At 35.8% G+C, this 10,356-nt stretch overlaps 1 long non-coding RNA gene across 2 annotated transcripts in view; it reads left to right on the forward strand.

Annotated features, from left to right (window-relative positions):
* LOC129133097 (uncharacterized) overlaps nucleotides 1-10,356 on the forward strand; it is a 34,388-nt gene that overhangs the window by 21,060 nt on the left and 2,972 nt on the right. The window lies entirely within an intron of this gene.

Consider the following 10,356-nt stretch of genomic DNA (forward strand, 5'->3'; position numbering starts at 1 on the left):
TTCTACTTCCCTCATCTCTGTAGGCTGACCATGATGCCATACGAACTGGGACATCTCTTTTGTCACTTGGAGGGACCTGTTCTGGCTGTGTCTCCTCCCAAGTCCTTGTGCATTCCCAGCCTTCTTGCTGGTGGGGTGGAGTGAGGAGCAGAAAAGGTCTTGCCCTGAATAAACCACCCTGAGTTATCAGCACAGTTTCCAGCTGAAATCCAAAGTGCAGACCCACAGTAGCTACTCTGAAGAAAATTAACTCCTTCCCAGCCAAAACCAGCACATCTTCTTAACAGGGCCAAGAAGAAAACATGGTGAAAAAAATTCATGGATCAAGATAAAGACACTTACCCATTACCATTATGAGCAAAAAGAAGTTGGCTTTGGGAAATTAATTGCCATTCAAGGGGATACCCTGTAGGGAGAATCAAGACAGAAAAAAAAAAATCTCTAGAATTTATGAATTTATTCACTGAAGCACTATATGAACGAAATACAGTCACTAGCTTACTTTTCATTCAAAAAATACGATTGCATATGACTGATATGAATACAAAAATAATTATAAGACTTCTCATTATTTAAATTGTTTATGTTCTTTTTTCTCATTAGGATTATAGAGAAGAAGCAAAAAAACCCTGGTAAATTAAAATTCTTTTATTTTTTGTCACAGAAGAACACATGGTCTCAACAAAAATGAATTTTGGACTTCATAGACTGGAGGAGCTAGGGTTATTCTTTCACACATGAGAAAATATTTTGAGGGTTAGTAAATAATTTGTAAAACACCTTTGGGTCCTCAAGAAGGCAACAGTTACAGAAGCAGCTAATATGATTGAGAATATACTTCATCTTGATTCAGATGTGTTTATTTTGATGAAAAGCTATGACCATCAGAATCTATTTGAGGGAGTCTATTTTGCACTCTCTCACTGAATTTCATGTTTAGATTTGGGGTTTTTTTCTTCCCATTAAAAAAATATACAAAGACTTAATAAACAACACAGGTTTTTTATTCTGAGCACTGAGAACTGAGCTGGATGCATTTCCATAACACATTATTCTGCCAAAATGTTGTTCTTGATGATAGCTGTGCTGGCAGTGTCTTCAGATTCTGAAGATTATAATGCTATTTTACGCTTGTTAGAGAGAAGCAAAATGTAGTGTTCTGGCTCTTTATCAGAGGTAACGAAGCACTAAGTGATAAGAAGAGTTTGGCAAGGCCAGCTTCAGTGAGATGGAGAAAGCAAAATCCCTTTTGCTTACACACAGAGAAACCCCTGAGAGACAACATGAAAATAACCAGGCATCACTCCAGCCACTTTGCAGAAGACTACTGCATTTTGATCTTTCATTAGGTACTGAATATAATGCAAAGTACTGTTAGTCTTGTAATTGTCATTACATTAATGGATCTTAGGCCTGTAATGAAAAACAGTTGTCAACAACAGTAATGAACACAGCAATTGTGATTCTGCTGTCATAATGTATTGCAAAGGTGTGTCCAGTGACAAGGAAGAAATCACCATGCATAGACCCCCACTTTACACCGTGCCTGCCTTTTCCATGACATGCCTTCTTTTCTCTGAAATATTTGTTTTCCTATGGCACTTTATCAATTTTGTTTATCTGTTTGCATTTTTATTTTTCTTGTATTCAGGTTTGTGCTTTGACCAAGTCAGGGCCCATGAATTCTCTGGTTGCTGAATATCTGTCTTTAGAGCTTTTGTAGCAGAGAACAGATCGTTCTATGCTGTGTCTCTTTGTGAGTGTAACATACCTGAAAATCTGTAACTCCTGTATGGGTAGAATATCAAAAGGACTTGTTAACCTTCAGAAATAAAAGCAGTTTACAGAAGGTATTGAATGAGGTTTCTTACTGCTGTTTTCAGCTGTAGTTGTTTATTTTCCACAATAGATGCTGAAATGAGAGGGTAAGAGAGTTTTTTCTTGGATGAAGTAGTTATGTACCATAGTAATGCTTGACCTTTAACTGAGAAAGCAATTTTTACTTAATTTCAGGTTGTGTATTCTTTGGGATATTTTTTCTAGACCTCAACTTGAAATTAAAAGGTGTCATAGCATGTTTTGGGTACATTTTAGGTGAAAATCCTGCAGATGTTTAGGAATCCTACAGTTCATAAATAATATAAGGCATGATTATACTACCTTCTAAACTCTACAGTTCTGGAAGGGCTGTTTGGTTGGGGTTTTTTCCTCCTTTTTTTTTTTTGTTTGCTTGCATTTGATTGTTTGTTTGTTTTCTTGTTATAACCACTCTAAAATTTCCTACTAGACGTGAACTCATTGAGGGGGTGGGGTGGAGGAATTGTTATTAATATTCTATATATCACTTTTTTTTCAGTACCATAGAATAGGAATTGGTAAATTGAGTGTTGGTTGAATAGCCCTTTACAGTACAACATAATTTAGAATCTGAGGATAGTGCTTTTGTGTGACAGCTTGTATTAACTACTTTTACAAACACTTCTTGTGAGAATACAGATTTCTAAAAAGCAAGTTGAAAGTTAATGGCTTCTTTGAGAAACAGTGCTTGAGTAACTGTGACTACTAATATAAGTAAATGAAAGATGAACTGTACAAGTGAGGCACAGAGAAATGAAAAATCATTTGACAGCAAGTCATTGAAAAGTGAAATAGTGAAAGCCCTTTCTCACTGTACCAGATTTTTTTATCAAAGTCAAATTGTAGGAAATTAAATTTCAAGCATCGTAGACAAAAAATCAGTTGATGATGGAGGAAGTGAAACTATATCATTCTGCTTGTATATATCAATCTTAAAAGGATAATTTTCAGATATATTCTTGGGTGTTTGTTTCTGGCAGCCAGTCATAGCTTGTTGAATTACATTAGTTTTTGCTGTTGCTACTCATATAAAGATACTAGGGATGCAACAGAGATTTTAAAATACTAGTTCAACAAAACTTTTCCCTCATCTTCCAAACTAAAATATAGCCTGTATTGTAGGAAAATCACTCTTTCCCCTCTCCACTTTAGGTGACATTAGAAATTTCAATTTACTTGCATTGAAGAAAAGAAAACTAAAATTCTAAATGTGTACATTAAGCCAGCTCTGAAGAGGTTTTTATATAGCTGTCTGGGGTGGGGATCATAGAAAAGGAATTCAGTCCTGTTGTTGTGGGTTGGTTTGGTTTGTAAATGCATATGTGAAATGACAGGGCATATGTCTGCAATTAACAATTCTTTTCAGCAGTCTGAACAATAAGTTTTTTCCTAGGGAGTAAAACAGAATACTGTGAAAAATGCATTTCTCAAAAATGTTTCTGACTTTCAGTAAATAATAATCTAGTGTCCTTTAGTCTTGCAAAGTTGCCCCAGCATGACTGTCAGCAGAACTAATTTTTTTTTTTTTAAGAAAGTACTATAATGCCAAATTAATGTTATGGGATAGGTAAACAGCTAATGTCAGAAAAGGGGAATGCAAAGAAGACAAGTATAGCAAGATCAAATTTGGGAAGTACACAGGGAACCCATATAGTGTGGACAAATGGAAAACATAGCAAAGAGGCATTGGTGGATTTCCTTGCATGTAGGCATTTGAAGTTTTGGAAAATTATACAACACAGTCATTTCTCATCTTCATTATTTTAAACCTTAGGAGAGAAACCATTTCTTATAGCAGATGCTTTATTTTAAAAGTAATCTGATAGTAAAAATTTTATTTTGTGCTTTTAAAAGCATTTTTACTTGCAATTAAATTTAGCTAAAAGACACAATACTTTTTAAACTGATTTTCATTGGGCTGGCACTAATTCAGGTGATAAAGGGATGGAATTTATGGACAGTCTAGATGTATTTTAGAAGTTTGTTTTATAGAGACTCTAATTCAAAGCATTCCAAAATATATTATACCCTGCTTCATAATAAACATTTAGTTATTAGTGCACAAAGTATGGGTCTAGGCACTCCTAAACAGAGGTCTCAACTTGATTTTCCAAGGAGATGAGACTTATGTGAACAGTCTAATTGTATCTGTCTTTGGACCTTTGTGTGATTTTAGCTGATCTCCACAAAGAGGTTGAAGGTAGAAACCTGAAATTCTTCACTTCAGAGAATTTAGTGCTGCTGGATGGTTATAAATAAGAGAAAGGAGAAAGCTTCTCAGAGCAACCCAATTGCAATGAAAGCAAAGAGTCAGCAGAGGAGAGGCTCTTTTCAAAGCACCAGAAGAAGGAGCTGTGTTCATTCAGTCACGAAATGTAGCATGTAGCACCATATCCTTAGATACTTGGGCACACGACATCAGATCTTCTGCTTCCTTCCAGGAAGGGCATAGTTTTTCTTGTTCTTTTTTTGTTTTATAAGCTTTTATTTTGAGAGAGAACATTGTCTTCCTTCCAGAGCAAAGTGATTCAGTATCCACTTTGGGGGCTTAAATTTGTTTGCTGCTTTACATGACCAAGTATAAAATGCCATGCAAGTGAGTTAATAGGACTCTACATGGAAGTCAGGAAGGATATTTTCCACTTCTTAAATGGCAACCTTCCCTGCCACAAAAGCAATACGCACGTGCCCAGCTGGGACATGTTTGTTGGTATTAGAATATGTGGGACTTGTTAAGGATGTGTTGGGAGTCTTTTTTTGCTGATTGTATGTTGATTTTGTTTTGGTTCAGGTTTTTTGTTGTTTTTTTTTTTTTTTAATGGTCCTATTCATCAGGATGCCTTATTGTATTTAAAAATTACCAGACTCTTAATGACACTGTTTCCAGAAATGCCACTGCTTCAAATGATGAAGTTCTTTTCTGGCATGTCATAGTAAAATTGTGTGTTTATGAGACATAATACTAGTTACTAATTATTATTAAGAGACCTGTAGGAGTCTGTACAGTTTTGTAAATACATGGACCATTTCCTTTAACTTCAAAGACTTCAAGTTTCCCTACTATGCCATGTTGTTGACAAGACTGAGTACTGGGATCTATTTCATCTTATTGCTGCCAATACTGGAGAGGTTGTTTGCGTCATTGTTTGCATTACTCCACTGAATTTAAATAAATATGACAGGCTGGGTTTAGAGTTGCTTTTTACTTCTTCTTTGGTAAATTCAGAGTAATGGGTTTCTGGTAGTCCTCCTTCCTAAATAGTTTCTAGACACACCCAGGTACAAAAGCAATAGTAACAGGGGTTTTCTTGTTTTCTTAGCATCTAGGTTCCAACTACCCACTTACTTGTTCTCTAGTGGAATTGCTGAATTAATTTGTTCTTCAAAACAGGTGACTGTTGGTTATTAGAAACCTGTAGGTATTTCTCTGCCTTATAAAATATCAGAGCTACCAAAAATGTTACAGAGTTCTCCTCCTCACTTACTAATTAATTCCAAGTTTTGTGTCCTCTTCATGTTATTTTGTTCGGGGGATAGGCCTGTTTTGCTTTATTTTGTGGGGTTTTTTTGGTTCTTTGGGCTTTATACTGCTCTTTAAGTAAAATATTATGTTACATACATTTTCATTTTGCTTTGGTTCTTTTGCACTAGAGGAGACAGTTTAGCTTACTAGAAACAGAGTTAACCCTTCAAGTTATTTCAATTATAATTATAACTGACTTTTGGATGCTTCTGGGAAAAAATAACATAAAAAACTGTAACTGGAACAATATCACAAGGGGAAGAGCAGAAAGGAAGAAAAAGTAGATCTTAAAAAGTGTATACTTCTACAGTTTCTCACAGAAAAATAAAAGATGGTAGAAGGACTGTGTACATATATATATAGGATTTTGAAGAAAGTTTGAGCTGAACTGCTTACTTGAGTCTCTAAACTGAGTTGCCTTTGTGATAGTAGTGATTTTTAATTTCTTACATGTCCATATCTTTGAGGTAGGTTTTTAGAAGGAGCATATTTTCTCAGAAAATACTATGAAGGACACCCATACTTTAGACTGGGCTGTTTTTCAGAAAAGTAAATACTGGTGAATACTGAGGCAATGGGCGAAAATTGGGGTTTTTTCCCTGGTCAATATTACCTATGTATTCATAGATACAAACATTTGAGCAGAGGTACACCCATAAATCTACCAAAATCAGCTCTGAGGTACTCCCCAGAGCTGATACTTTGTTAGCCTTTCTCCACAAAATGTCGTATCTATATCTCCTGGATATAGATATATATTTTTCACTTTATATGGCCTTTCATCTAAAATATTCTGACTTTATAGTTGCTATTTCTATGTAGCATTTAACATAACACACAAAGTTACACAAGCACACAGCAGATAGTAACCCAAGGCTTGGGTTTAGTGCATTAGGAATGACTGGGAGGAAGCCCTTCAGCCAGCAGTGGATTTATTGCAAATTGTTCTCCTCTTACTTTGCCATGTTATTAGTGGCATAAATAGTACATATAGGGATGTGATCTGATAATGAAAAGGGAGGACAGTAGTGATGGGAAAAATCATTAATGATGTAGAGCTTGTAAGTGAGGATTCCAGAATTAGTGCTGTACTTGGAAGTGGAGGATTGGATGTAGTGGTTCACATTAGAAGGATATGTACACGTGGTGAATATTTTCTGGCTTTTCAGAACAGACTTCAATGTACTGCAGGCCAAATATCCTCCCTCTTCCCCATGTTCCTTCCTTTGTAGTAAGTGAATAATTGTGTTGCTGCCTTTGTTGCAGCAAAAGAATTATTTATTGGCAAAGGGAAGCTTGAAAAACAAGTCTCCTAAGGGTGCAGAAGATGGAACAGAGTCCAATTATTCTCTGAGCTGTGGCTTGAGGAGATTTAAAGTGTCAAAACTTTGCTATAGAGACTAAAATAAAGTCACTGTACAGAGACAGCTGTGGCTGAATATATTTTTTCCCCCAACTTCTCTATCAGAACTTGATGCTTCTGCATCAGAATCTGGATGGAAGCATATGCCCCTGGTTCTGTTGCTTGGGTTCAATCTGGCAAATTCACATCTGTAGTAGTCACAACAAAAACAACCAGAGTACATCCCTCAGAGACCTTTGTCAGCAGAATAAGAAAAAAAAAATCTTATCAGAAGGCAAGAAAAAATTTCAAAATATAATTTTAAAATGATTCATTGAAGGCTCTAAGAAAATAAAGTTTAAAACAACAAAAGACAAAAGTCTGTGTTTTTAGATTTGGCATGAGGAGTCAGAGGTTGAATCAGTCCTGAGAGGAAGATACTTATAAATGTGTGTTGCAGCTGGAGAGTTTTGATACCTGCACACAATTGGCTGTGTGAAACACATGCTCTCTGTGTGAAAGCCATGTGACTGCTATCATTGACAACTTTTTCCAGGTCATTAGGTTTTCTTGCACAGTGTTGCTTGCATACTTCGGCTTTAAGATAGAAATGAGTGAATATGTACAGTTGAAAAATATTTATTCTTAGAAGAGAAACATACTATTTTACAGACATTTACAGTAATATGTGAACAACTCCTTGCTATGGAGGATCTGAGGATTTTATTTTAATGGAAAGTTTAATGGGCATTTCTCTAAAGGAAAATTGGCAAATTTCTATTTTGCAGCAATTAAATCCCTTAGTGAATAAGAAACAAAGAAATTAATTGCATATGAAAAGACCAATTAGTAGCAACTCAGCCAAAATCATTTATATCAGCATCTGGTGTCATGTTAAAAATGAATAGGCCACTTCAGAAAGAGAACTAGCTGGAAAGCTCCTCTAGGCCTGCTCTTTCCTTAGTGCTAGAGCCTGTGACACATTTTATGGATTTATGATCTGCCAACAAAATTATTGTTTGAAGTGAATTTTCTACAATGAAGAAAAAAAATCTGGCAAATTCAGACAGTGTTCAGAAAAAAATTCAGAAAGTGTTTTTAGTGTTAGTCTATTTCCTATCAAATGCCATGGTTGCATTTTAACATTCCCATTTTCCACTCCTGTATGTGTATTGAAACATGATATATACCATTCTTTTCATTAATTTGATTTAGATATTCTTGCAACGTGTGGAGACTCAGCAAATCTGAGCATCTTTCTTGGAAGGATGCAGAACATTTTGCAGGGCAAAAAAGTGAAACTCTCACACTGGATTTCTCTTTGCATTTTGTGGGGGGTTTTCTGTTTCATTTGGAGTTTTTTGTTTGTTTTGTTTGCTTTGGGTTCTGTTTGTGATGGGGTATCTTTGTGTGGATTTTTGTTTGGTTGGTTTTGTTTGGTTGTTGTTGTTTGTTTGTTTGGGAATTTTTTGGCAAGCCATTTCCACATCTTGTTTGACTGGGAGATAAATTGAGAGGCATGAAGAGATGCCTGCTTGCTGCCTAGAGGCCACACTGCCAACACAGAAAGGAAGTCCCTCTACTCTAGCAGTGATCATGGTGCTATTTGCAAGGGCTCTGAGTAGGTGTTGTGTCAGTAGCTGTCAAGTAGAGCCTACAAAGGCCCTGTTTGCTTGCAAAAAAAATATGGATTTCAATGGCTTTGACATTTACAGCAGTGTTTATCAAGTCATCTATAGGTCAGCAAGAATAGAGTAAGTTAAGGAAAGATAGAATTTGATGTGCAAACCTTATTCACTGTGCTTCATCAAATTGTATTGGTAGCACTCACTGGTGAATATTGGCTTTGAGGAGAATGTGTGGTAGACCTGTTGGGAAAAAGGCCTGCAGAGCTGAGAGCAGCAGCCCATCACAGGAAAAAGAAGCTTCAACAAAATTTTGTATCCTTTAAACAAAAGATCTTCCCTTCTGTCTCTTGATTCATAACACCTTTACTGATAATTTGCAGTGATATTTCCAGATAGAGTGAAGAAATCCTGAATTATTTTTTTCAATTCTTGCTGTACCATGAAAAACTGTATTTCTTAGAAGTAAAAATAAATAGTATGTTATACACACAACATTAAAAATTAGTATATTGTGACATTAAAGAGTATATCTCACAGTTTTCAAGTATTTATATAATGCTATTTAAAAACAGATGGGAAAAGTGGCCTAATTTGCCCCTAGACTAGCATGTACGAGAGATTTAACTGAAGAAACAGAATAAACTAAAGATAGGCAATTCACATCAAAGAGGAAAAAGATCACATCATAAAACCATAGAATCACACAGTAGCTTGGGTTGCAAGCTGCCCTAAAGTCTAGCATCTAGTTCCACCCTCTGTGTCATGGAGTGGCCTCCCTGCCACCCCCTGTAGCAGGTGCCCACGGCCCCATCCAACCCGGCCTTCAAGGAGGATGTGAAAAGATGTAATAACACTGGCTTTCAGGAACTGGCTTCAGGTGAGATTTTGTCTCTGTAATGTACTACTTTGAACAGGTTTGGTAAAACAAAAGGTCTAGCTTTATACTAGAAATTTGGAAGAAAATTCATTTTTATTTGGGAATTAAACTAATTTTGCTGGGGATTTTTTTCCACTTGGTTATTTTGTTTCTTAAATAAACAGGTCTGTCCCTCTGAATTCCTCTCTCAGTTTTATTGTCTGTCTTGGAACATAAGTATATCTGAGTGGCAAATATATTATTCTGAAGGAAGTCAGTATTACTTTACACAGAAATTTCTGAAGCTGAGAATTAATGATAGGCATTACAGTAAAAAAACAGAGTAATTGTATGTTTTATGGCTGGTATGTTTGTCTCCTGCTCTGTTTTTTATGAGTTTGTGCTGCTGCTTTTTCTTCTTTTGCTTAGTTGTTGAAAAAAAAAATAAGCAAATCTGAAATTCTTCTATTGCTTAGTTGTTGAAAAAAAAAATAAGCAAATCTGAAATTTTTAACGTCTTAGAGAATTTTTGTAATTTGCAAGTTTCTGAATACATTGCCTAAGATACTTTGTGTGAAATTTCTTGGATGTTGACAAGCACTCTTTAAAACAGAAATCTAAGTGTAAGTGTCCAAAGAAAGAACTGTGTGCATTGTCAAGACCTTCTTGGGAGAGGAGCTCAAGTAATATTAACCATTATGGCATTATTAGTGGAAGAGAACAGATGGAAACTTCACACTCACACTACTTATTCATTCACATTGTGGCAGTGGAAACACCCTGACCATCTTCCAAGCCTTCTGCCACATGTGCTAGAGGGCAGCTACCCTCTCAGAATTCTACATAAACACTTGTACTGGCCCACCACTGTCTGAGGTACTTCAGCACTTCGCTTATGTGCTCAAACCGTTTGCACTACCATGAGTTCAAGCTATGCTCTGGAAAAAAAAAAAAAAAAGGAAAAGAGAAAAACCCAAACCAAAACAACAACAACAACAACAACAAAAAAAACCCCAACCAAACAAAAAAAACCACAGTAAAACAAAACAAAAAAGCCAACAAAACAAAACAAAACAAAACAACAAAAAACAAAAAAAAAAAACCCAAAAAACCAAAACCACAACAACAACAACAAAGACAAAAAACTAAA

The sequence above is a fragment of the Agelaius phoeniceus genome, chromosome Z, assembly GCF_051311805.1.
Source record: "Agelaius phoeniceus isolate bAgePho1 chromosome Z, bAgePho1.hap1, whole genome shotgun sequence".
Taxonomy (NCBI): Eukaryota; Metazoa; Chordata; class Aves; order Passeriformes; family Icteridae; genus Agelaius; species Agelaius phoeniceus.